The sequence below is a fragment of the Saccostrea cucullata genome, unplaced genomic scaffold, assembly GCF_032062105.1.
Source record: "Saccostrea cucullata isolate Sc308-1 unplaced genomic scaffold, CSIRO_AGI_Scuc_v1 ctg11057, whole genome shotgun sequence".
NCBI lineage: Eukaryota > Metazoa > Mollusca > Bivalvia > Ostreida > Ostreidae > Saccostrea > Saccostrea cuccullata.
In genome coordinates, this window is record NW_026923158.1 from 5,876 (window position 1) to 17,851 (window position 11,976).

General features: G+C 38.9%; 1 long non-coding RNA gene across 1 annotated transcript; it reads left to right on the forward strand.

Annotated features, from left to right (window-relative positions):
• The first annotated feature begins 6,575 nt into the window (after positions 1 to 6,575).
• Positions 6,576 to 7,191, forward strand: LOC134263333 (uncharacterized). The gene is made up of 3 exons (XR_009991243.1): positions 6,576 to 6,595; positions 6,691 to 6,771; positions 6,863 to 7,191. It is a non-coding gene; the product is annotated as an uncharacterized LOC134263333 (long non-coding RNA).
• The last annotated feature ends 4,785 nt before the right edge of the window (positions 7,192 to 11,976 follow it).

Below are 11,976 nucleotides of genomic sequence, written 5' to 3' on the forward strand. Positions count from 1 at the left end.
GACTTACGATATTATAATACACAATCTCTCCTGCAATACAAGTGACTAGATCTACACACCACCATGCACAACAGACGACAACTTACTCACACTTGCGCATCGCACACAGTGTCAAGTTAACACATACCTGCACACACTCATACCACACTAAACTCCCCTCCCTTTTGAAAAAGAGGGAGGTACTCCTGTACCTTAATAGATCATATGCAAGTAAAAAAGTCAGTGAGTACCTTGCAAATAAAAGATAAACTATTATTTATTTACATAAATAGAAAAATGACAAAATTATAGTTTTTTTTAAATTTCAACCAAATGTCACTTTTCTCAAATGGAATAGCCCAGCCAATTGATGTTTTGCCCCCTTTCCGGATTATACTGGAAATCAAGTGGTGAGGTTGTCCGCATGGCATTTTACTGGCATAAATTTATTCATCAAATCAGAGATGGCATAAAAAATATGCATTTTAATCATTTTTTTGCTCACCAATATGAAGTGGACAGGAATATTAGTAACACCCATGGGATCAGTGCAAGTGTTGGTGTCCCAGATGAAAGTTTTTGGAGCAGACTTCTTTTTAAGTACATCTATGCCCTAGCCCCTAAGGGATGCATGTAAGATGCTTCAAGTATGTTTCATTGTACCAACCAGGGTTTCAGAGACTGCAATTTCAGCTAATTTAAAAGAATGATCAGGTTAATGTTTTTGAAGCAGGTGTCATTTCCAAGTATTTTGACCAAACTTAAAGAATCGAACATGTACATCCAAAATAAAATATATGGAAGTACACTACCAGGCTTGCCTCGGATGCTGAATCTGGCCTTTATTAGCTCACCTGAGCCAAACCACTGGGCCAGGAAAGATGAAACTCATGTGGAATCAACCTCAGGTAGTGTAGATTCAAGTTTGTTCAAATCATGACCCCCCAGGTGTAGGATGGAGCCAAAATGGCCGATCAAAGTTTTACATAGGAATATATAGGAAAAATCTTTAAAAATCTTTTTTTCCTGAATCAATGGGCCAGGAAAGATGAAACTCATATGGAATCATCCTCAGGTAGTGTAGATTCAAGTTTGTTCAAATCATGACCCCTGGGGGTAGGGTGGGACCAAAATGGCTGATCAAAATTTAACATAGGAATATATAGGGCAACCTTTTAAAATTTTCTTTTCAAGTGTTTCAAAGCCATTTGTGCCATGGTAGAGTTTTAGGAGCAAGTCCATGTTCTAGTAAGTATAAGTCGTACCTGGACCAAAATTGCATGGATGATGCATTTAGGAATGGACACTACCAGACTTGCTTCGGATGCTGGATCTGACCCACATTTTCCAGATGAATGACCAGGTTAAGGTTTTTGGAGCAGGTCCATTCCCAAGAAACTGTAAGTCCTACCTGATCCAAACAAGCATGGTTGATGCATCTAGGAATGGACACTACCAGACTTGCTTCGGATGCTTGATCTGACCTACTTTTTCCAGATGAGTGATGAAATTATTCCCAGCTCAGCTCTATCCTGACCAAACTTGCATGGATGATGCATCTAAAGATGGACATTTGAAACTTGCTTCAGATGCTGGATCTGACCTGCATTCTTCAAATGAGTGACCAGGTTCAAGTATTTGGAAAATGTCAAACCCCAATGAACTTTAAAACCTATTTAAACAGAATTTGCTTGAATATTGTTGTCAGGATAGATACTAACTGTTAAGGAAATATGATGTGAGATTTGCATTACTTAAACTGATAACATTCGTCGAGGTGAGCTTCATAATCTTTGATTATCTATGCTTTTAAATGAAGTTTCATACTTCATGTGAAATGAGAGTGTCTCCCCTATGATGTGTCTGTTTTCTCTTTATAAGAGCAGAAGAAATTTGAGGCTGACCAGGATCTTGAAGTGAGGAGCAGTCCCTTTCCCATTTAACAGCATTCATGAGCAGAAAAATGGGGTAAGATTCATACTTGACCTCATTGTACCTTTTCCCAGTATTTTGGCTTTCCAATTGATGTTGGCTTTGTCAGGCTTTGACCTATTGATTTTGAATTGACAGGAAGCAGAAATGCTGAGACAGTTCAGAAGAAACATCACCAGAAGCCACAGCAACAGCAAAGGAATCTTATATGGAAGTATTTTTGATTTTCTCCCTTCTTTCCCCAACCCCCTGGCCCCTGCTGACTCTAACATAACTAACCTTCCCCTTCCCTTTCCCCCTCATTCGTCTTCCTGAATTCACTGTCATTGTTTTCTGATTTTTCAATGAATTGTGTTGTACTGATTTTATTCACTTGAATTTTTGTGATTTGTTGCATTGTTTTGAAGTCTTTCTAATCTTGTGCCAGTTTATACTTTCAGGGACTTGGAAGAGGAATATCGATGGAGGAGCAAGGTCGACCAACAGAAGAAGACAAGATGACGAGTCCATTTCCCATCTCAATACAGCAGCCAACATGGCCCAAAGTGGTAAGTAACTTTTCGGGATTTGTTGCATTCTTTTGGAGTTTTACTCACATTGTGCCAGTTTTATACTTTCAGGGACTCGGAAGAGGAACAACGATGGAGGAGCAGGGTCGATCAACAGAGGAAGACGAGATGACGAGTCCATTTCCCATCTCTATACAGCAGCCAACATGGCCCAAAGTGGTAAGTAACTTTTCGTGATTTGTTGCATTCTTTTGAAGTTTTACTAACATTGTGCCAGTTTTATACTTTCAGGGACTCGAAAGAGGAACAACGATGGAGGAGCAGGGTCGACCAACAGAGGAAGACGAGATGACCAGTCCATTTCCCATCTCTATACAGCAGCCAACATGGCCCAAAGTGGTAAGTAACTTTTCGTGATTTGTTGCATTCTTTTGAAGTTTTACTAACATTGTGCCAGTTTTATACTTTCAGGGACTCGAAAGAGGAACAACGATGGAGGAGCAAGGTCGACCAACAGAGGAAGACGAGATGACGAGTCCATTTCCCATCTCTATACAGCGGCCAACATGGCCCAAAGTGGTAAGTAACTTTTCGTGATTTGTTGCATTCTTTTGAAGTTTTACTAACATTGTGCCAGTTTTTGGTTTCAGGGACTGGGAAGAGGAACAACAATGGAGGAGCAGGGTCAACCAACAGAGGAAGACGAGATGACAAGTCCATTTCCCATCTCTATACAGCAGCCAACATGGCCCAAAGTGGTAAGTAACTTTTCGTGATTTGTTGCATTCTTTTGAAGTTTTACTAACATTGTGCCAGTTTTATACTTTCAGGGACTCGGAAGAGGAACAACGATGGAGGAGCAAGGTCGACCAACAGAGGAAGACGAGATGACGAGTCCATTTCCCATCTCTATACAGCGGCCAACATGGTCCAAAGTGGTAAGTAACTTTTCGTGATTTGTTGCATTCTTTTGAAGTTTTACTAACATTGTGCCAGTTTTTGGTTTCAGAGACTGGGAAGAGGAACGACGATGGAGGAGCAAGGTCAACCAACAGAGGAAGACGAGATGACGAGTCCATTTCCCATCTCTATACAGCAGCCAACATGGCCCAAAGTGGTAAGTAACTTTTCGTGATTTGTTGCATTCTTTTGAAGTTTTACTAACATTGTGCCAGTTTTATACTTTCAGGGACTCGGAGGAGGAACAACGATGGAGGAGCAAGGTCGACCAACAGAGGAAGATGAGATGACCAGTCCATTTCCCATCTCTATACAGCAGCCAACATGGCCCAAAGTGGTAAGTAACTTTTCGTGATTTGTTGCATTCTTTTGAAGTTTTACTAACATTGTGCCAGTTTTAAACTTTCAGGGACTGGGAAGAGGAACAACGATGGAGGAGCAGGGTCGACCAACAGAGGAAGACGAGATGACGAGTCCATTTCCCATCTCTATACAGCAGCCAACATGGCCCAAAGTGGTAAGTAACTTTTTGTGATTTGTTGCATTCTTTTGAAGTTTTACTAACATTGTGCCAGTTTTATACTTTCAGGGACTCGGAAGAGGAACAACGATGGAGGAGCAAGGTCGACCAACAGAGGAAGACGAGATGACAAGTCCATTTCCCATCTCTATACAGCGGCCAACATGGCCCAAAGTGGTAAGTAACTTTTCGGGATTTGTTGCATTCTTTTGAAGTTTTACTAACATTGTGCCAGTTTTATACTTTCAGGGACTCGGAAGAGGAACAACGATGGAGGGGCAGGGTCGACCAACAGGGGAAGACGAGATGACGAGTCCATTTCCCATCTCTATACAGCAGCCAACATGGCCCAAAGTGGTAAGTAACTTTTCGTGATTTGTTGCATTCTTTTGAAGTTTTACTAACATTGTGCCAGTTTTATACTTTCAGGGACTCGGAAGAGGAACAACGATGGAGGAGCAAGGTCAACCAACAGAGGAAGACGAGATGACGAGTCCATTTCCCATCTCTATACAGCAGCCAACATGGCCCAAAGTGGTAAATAACTTTTCGTGATTTGTTGCATTCTTTCGAAGTTTTACTAACATTGTGCCAGTTTTATACTTTCAGGGACTCGGAAGAGGAACGACGATGGAGGAGCAAGGTCGACCAACAGAGGAAGACGAGATGACGAGTCCATTTCCCATCTCTATACAGCGGCCAACATGGCCTAAAGTGGTAAGTAACTTTTCGTGATTTGTTGCATTCTTTTGAAGTTTTACTAACATTGTGCCAGTTTTTGGTTTCAGGGACTGGGAAGAGGAACAACGATGGAGGAGCAAGGTCAACCAACAGAGGAAGACGAGATGACCAGTCCATTTCCCATCTCTATACAGCAGCCAACATGGCCCAAAGTGGTAAGTAACTTTTTGTGATTTGTTGCATTCTTTTGAAGTTTTACTAACATTGTGCCAGTTTTATACTTTCAGGGACTCGGAAGAGGAACAACAATGGAGGAGCAGGGTCGACCAACAGAGGAAGACGAGATGACGAGTCCATTTCCCATCTCTATACAGCAGCCAACATGGCCCAAAGTGGTAAGTAACTTTTCGTGATTTGTTGCATTCTTTTGAAGTTTTACTAACATTGTGCCAGTTTTATACTTTCAGGGACTCGGAAGAGGAACAACGATGGAGAAGCAGGGTCGACCAACAGGGGAAGACGAGATGACGAGTCCATTTCCCATCTCTATACAGCAGCCAACATGGCCCAAAGTGGTAAGTAACTTTTCGTGATTTGTTGCATTCTTTTGAAGTTTTACTAACATTGTGCCAGTTTTATACTTTCAGGGACTCGGAAGAGGAACAACGATGGAGGAGCAGGGTCGACCAACAGGGGAAGACGAGATGACGAGTCCATTTCCCATCTCTATACAGCAGCCAACATGGCCCAAAGTGGTAAGTAACTTTTCGTGATTTGTTGCATTCTTTTGAAGTTTTACTAACATTGTGCCAGTTTTTGGTTTCAGGGACTGGGAAGAGGAACAACGATGGAGGAGCAAGGTCAACCAACAGAGGAAGACGAGATGACCAGTCCATTTCCCATCTCTATACAGCAGCCAACATGGCCCAAAGTGGTAAGTAACTTTTTGTGATTTGTTGCATTCTTTTGAAGTTTTACTAACATTGTGCCAGTTTTATACTTTCAGGGACTCGGAAGAGGAACAACAATGGAGGAGCAGGGTCGACCAACAGAGGAAGACGAGATGACGAGTCCATTTCCCATCTCTATACAGCAGCCAACATGGCCCAAAGTGGTAAGTAACTTTTCGTGATTTGTTGCATTCTTTTGAAGTTTTACTAACATTGTGCCAGTTTTATACTTTCAGGGACTAGGAAGAGGAACAACGATGGAGAAGCAGGGTCGACCAACAGAGGAAGACGAGATGACGAGTCCATTTCCCATCTCTATACAGCAGCCAACATGGCCCAAAGTGGTAAGTAACTTTTCGTGATTTGTTGCATTCTTTTGAAGTTTTACTAACATTGTGCCAGTTTTATACTTTCAGGGACTGGGAAGAGGAACAACGATGGAGGAGCAGGGTCGACCAACAGGGGAAGACGAGATGACGAGTCCATTTCCCATCTCTATACAGCAGCCAACATGGCCCAAAGTGGTAAGTAACTTTTCGGGATTTGTTGCATTCTTTTGAAGTTTTACTAACATTGTGCCAGTTTTATACTTTCAGGGACTCGGAAGAGGAACAACGATGGAGGAGCAGGGTCGACCAACAGGGGAAGACGAGATGACAAGTCCATTTCCCATCTCTATACAGCAGCCAACATGGCCCAAAGTGGTAAGTAACTTTTCGTGTTTTGTTGCATTCTTTTGAAGTTTTACTAACATTGTGCCAGTTTTATACTTTCAGGGACTGGGAAGAGGAACAACGATGGAGGAGCAGGGTCGACCAACAGGGGAAGACGAGATGACGAGTCCATTTCCCATCTCTATACAGCAGCCAACATGGCCCAAAGTGGTAAGTAACTTTTCGTGATTTGTTGCATTCTTTTGAAGTTTTACTAACATTGTTCCAGTTTTATACTTTCAGGGACTTGGAAGAGGAACAACGATGGAGGAGCAGGGTCGACCAACAGAGGAAGACGAGATGACGAGTCCATTTCCCATCTCTATGCAGCAACCAATATGGCTCAAGGTTGTAAGTAACAAATTGATTATTCAAAGGAAGTTTGTCATTTGTTAGGGAATGTGAGTGATTCTCCTTTGATGTGTTTGTTTTCTCTTTTTAAGCAGAAGAAATTTGAGACTGACCAGGATCCTGAAGTGAAGAGCAGTCCCTATCCAATTTAACAGCGTTCATGAGCAGAAAGTGCAGTAAGATTCATGAGCACCTTTTCCCAATATTATGGCTTTCCAATTGATGTTGGCTTTTTCAGGCTTTGACCTCTTGAGTTTGAATTGACAGGAAGCAGAGATAGCCACCTCTGAAGGTCAGTCTGGAGTGTTTTCTGCTGCATTCAGAAAGTATGGGATGTATAGTAGTTGTAAGTAGCGTTACAAAGGTGTTTCTTAGTCTTAGGTTTAGTTTGTATAGTATTTCCGGTAGGTGCAGTTGTGTTGTAGTTTGAGTTAGTAAGTAGGCTTTAGTTGATAGTTAGACACCTTAGAGGAGTGTAGGTTATTATTGTAATTAAGGTATTTGTTAGTTAGTGCATGATTAGTGCTTGTGGTGGATAGGTTTGCATGATTAACACCCTAACAAGCAGGGTTCTCCATGAGCTGTTTTACTGTGTTGGTCCCGACACAGAAAAATGCTCTCCGACACAGTAAAGATTTAAATTTTATCTGTGCGACACATTAAAAATTTTGCTGACACAGTAAGATCTGTGATAATAAAAAATCAAAGTACTGAAAGTACTGAAAAGCGGTTAGCATGCTTTCATGGAATTTGACTGTACAGTGTAGAATAACAAAAAATGCATTCAGTGATGATATTAAAGTAAGCATGAATATCTTTGTCCAATGTCATCAGCGAAGAAGCAGACACACTGACTTTTGTAGTACTTAACTAAATGGAAAAACCAATAACATCCCAGACTGATGTCACAAATGTATGTTTCAAAATAATAACCTGAGATTTTCAGTTTGAAAGACAGGAAGTTCAATCTAAAAAACTTCTTCCTAATTGTCTCCATTGGTGGCGTCCAAATGTGCTCAGAACGAAAAAAAAAAATATGTTGATGTTGCAAATTTAATTGTCTTTCATGCTCTATTGACTCTGAAATTAGGTAACTGTAAAGCCTACTCAAAAAGAAAATAAAACAAGTAGAGCTTTTCAAAAAAGCTTACCGTCTTCAGCAACAATTTTAAATAGTAAACAGATCTATACTTCTTTTGAATTTCTTGATTTTGTATTTCTAAATAAGCTTTTTACGGGCATTAGCCCTACCACGGTTGTCGCTCGGTCATCTCCGTAAACGTTGACTGGCCGAGAGCTTTCGGCAAACCTCGGCTGATTCCCATTCACTCTTCAAACAAGAAAGGGGAAAAGAATAATACCAAATTGTAAAGCCTGCAAGCAATAACTATCAAATTTTATTTATAATAAAATTTAAGAGACCTTTTTATTTATCGCTATTAACACTTTTATCACTATAAAACTGTAAAAACACTATGTTATTAAGAATTAATTACTGCTGATTTTGTTGTTCGTTTTGTCATTTTTTAAAGATTGGAATTGTACGAAAAATATATCATCAGAAAGTTATTTCCCTTGCCTTGAACAGCGTTTCAACCAATGAAATAATTGAAAATTTTCTCATCATGCAATTTCTACCAATCACAAAAGAGAGGAAGTGCATAGTCCGACGACTGTAAAAAAAACTTCCAAGGAAGACGGTAATGATAATTCAAATTCTTAAGATTAATTTATTTGGAGTTCTGTACATAGATCTTTAGCTGGCTAGTCTGAGAAAAACGGATGGACGAGCAGAGAATTTGTAAATTAATTTAATTTCAGAGGGCTTCAATTTCGTAGTCTCACTGCGGGTCAGCAGGTGTGACCTGTTATTGGGGATGCTTTCTTCTCCTAGGCACCGGAACTTTCAAGGATCCGTTTTTCATTTGAGGCCGATCACTATTCATTCTGTATTTTGATACAGATACTGTGTACATCTGTTTATTAATATTATATGAACTATTTCTCTCACAGGAAGAAAGACAAGTAAACAAGATAATAAAGTTTTTTAAGAAATGTACACTATTGACTTTAAATACAATAAATGTTCGAATTAGTAAATGGTACATGACAATAATTCAAAAAAGAGTCTTGTAAGCACGATATATATAAACGAACATTTACTGAGTATTTGGCAAATATTTAAATAATGTGACGTTTAAAATCGTTTGTAATGATTAGACTGAGTACAGAATTTATCCCTGGAAACAAAGCTTTCATCATCTTTTAAATAATTTCAATTGAGAAAAAAAGGAGAAGAAAACAAACGTTTCATTATAGAAGTAATCTATAACTGTACAGCTTACAGATGCAGGGTTCTCCATTCATGAGCTGTTTTACTGTGTTGCTCCCGACACAGCAAAATTTTTACGACACAGTAACGATTAAAATTTTATGCATGCGACACATTTTTAAGGAACTCGTAAGAATATCATCCTTTCCTGAAGTTTCCCTACTTTTTCCTTTGCAATTCGGTAATTTGATAAAAAAAAAAACTGACAAAAAAGTACAACAAACTTACTTCCAAAAGTGGTAATTAGTTTGATTGCATCGATCAGAATTTCCCCTACTTTTCATAGCACGTGTTTTTACTTTTATCAATATGTATGACGAAAATATTTGTACATCGAAATAGTGATTTATTTTAAAAAGTGTGCGCATATGTTCCTATATAAGTTTAATGAAAAGTATTTCAGTTGCGAATTTGATCTCGAAAATAGCGCAAAAATTTAGTGCTTCACGTAAACTCCGCAACACAGTAAAATTTCAAATGATGGAGAACTCTGCAGATGTATTCAAGTTTTTCATATATAAAGCTTTCTTCATGTACTAGTATTACTTAAGTTAATTAAAGGGATGGCTAAATATTTTGGCAAGGAAAATGAAACTCGATCGAGAGATTCTCCGATGTTTTGCAGTCTGTAATAACCTTCAACCCCTTAAGCCAGTAATTAACCCGTCCTTTCTGTGCCAGTAGCATAATTCGATCAAATATTTATTGTTCATAAGGGGTGCCTTATAATTAATCACAGGCACCTGAATTTTTATCAGTAAGTCTCTAAATTAGCCAAATATCGAAACATTCTACCCCTCTATGTACAGTTTAGATACACAAGGTGTGCAACGCCATTTTGACCCCCTGTTCAATTCAGGCTTCAATTTAACACATAAATCGGATATGCCTACTGGTTTTCGTGTAGCATTGGGTTCAAATATGATATTTCTCGCTATATATTTCTTCCTTAAGTTTAAATCCAACGCGTTAATAATGTTATCAGCTAAACTTCATGCTGACTTCAAATTTCGTCACAGGGCCCGATCGCCATCAGCTGACGTCACGGAAATTTAATCTCGACACCAAATGCTCCTATACATAAAATTTTAAAATGCAATAATAAATTTATTTCATTGACAAACGAAATCAGATAAAAATTAAAAACCGAAAGATTATGTTGTTTTGATATGTTATATGTGTTAGAAACAAATCATTGGTAGAGGCTTTGTTGAAGTTTCTGTTGTCGATAGGTAGCGCCTTATGGAGGTTTCCGGTTGCCGACACATGCCATATAGCGGCTAGCGAAGCTAACCGCTTAAAAATTGAAACATACAAATTCTCTCTATTTGAAACATAATTAATCAAACAATTCTACCGTCTTTCAATTCTATACGATATCTAGATCACTTAATTATGCTTTCACCTTGCATAATCAATTATTTCCTACACCCTCAATGGACTGGACGCATGAAGGAACAAAGACAAAAAATTGGATTTCAAACTTCCATGTAACGCTGAATTGGTACTAGTAGTTGCAATTAAAGTACATTGTATTATTTTTAAAAATATATTTAAATGCCTTTTCTTTAGAGCCATGGCTCTAGAATTATGTTTGCAATGTAAATCAAACATAACACAGTACCAAAATCATTTACTTGATGTAAATAAATAGTTTTCAATTTTCAAGGAACTTTTAAAAGTATTTTACTATTCTGAAGTCTCTATTTTTGTAATTCCTTAATTCGATCAATAAAATTGACAAAAAAATTATGACAGATTTGCTTTAAAAAATTGTAAGTAGTTCAACTTTATAGACAAGAATTTCCTCTGCATTTCACAACATGTGCTAATATGTTCGACCATACTATTTTTGTAACGAATTGGTGATTTTTTTTTTAAATTGTATGCATGTATTCTTAAGTAATTATAATGAATAGTGAGTCAGTTGCAAATTTGATCGCTAAAATACCGTGAAATTTTAGTGCTTTATGTAAACTCTGCAACACAGTAAAATTTCAAACAATGGAGAACCCTGAACAAGTAACAAGCTACTAAAACTACTAACGTCTGCTAAATGTTGTGTGACGCGTCTAGTGTGTTGGTGTTAGTGTCTGTGTGCTTGTCACCTCTCGCTTTCAGCCATTACCGCTGGCTAGCAGCAATGCGAAAAGGGGGAAGAAATTCTAATGTCTTCCCCTGCCAGTACATAGCCTCTCCACAACAAGTCCTATGCGATGCCTCCACGTGGAAGCAGACGGATACTGGGTATCATTTTGTCCCAGGCTAAGTTCGCAAGGGCGCACGGGAAGATGAGTCTCAAAAGCATTGGTAAACATCTCATATAGGATCTCTCCTGATCACAAACCCAATTTAGTAGTAGAATCAATTGATATAAGTGCTGGTTTTTAAAAGAAGTGAACCTTTGTTCACTTTATGTCTTTGTCATCTTTTTAGCTCACCTGAGCCAAAAGCTAAAGTGAGCTTTTCTGATCACATTTTGTCCGTCGTCTGTCCGTCCGTCCATCTGTAAACTTTTCACATTTTGGACCTCTTCTCAAGAACCACTGGGCCAATTTTGACCAAACTTGGTACCAAGCATTCTTGAGTGAAGGGAATTTAAATTGTTAAAATGAATGGCCAAGTCCCCTTACAAGGGGAGATAATCAAGAAAAGACAAAACTAGGGTGGGGTCATTAAAAAATCTTCTCAAGAACCACTGGGCCAGAAAAGCTGAAACTTCTGTGGAAGCATCCTGGGGTAGTGTAGATTCTAGATTGTTCAAATCATGACCCCCGGCGGTTGGGCGGGGCCACAATGGGGAATCAAATTTTTACATAGAAATATATAGAAAAAATCTTTGAAAATCCTCTGCTCAAGAACCACTGGGCCAGAAAAGCTGAAACTTGTGTGGAAACATCCTTGGGTAGTGTAGATTCTAAATTGTTCAAATCATGACCACCGGGGGTAGGGCGGGGCCACAATGGGGAATCAAAGTTTTACATAGAAATATATAGGAAAAATCTTTGAAAATCTTCTTCTTAAGAACCACTGGGCCAGAAAAGCTGAA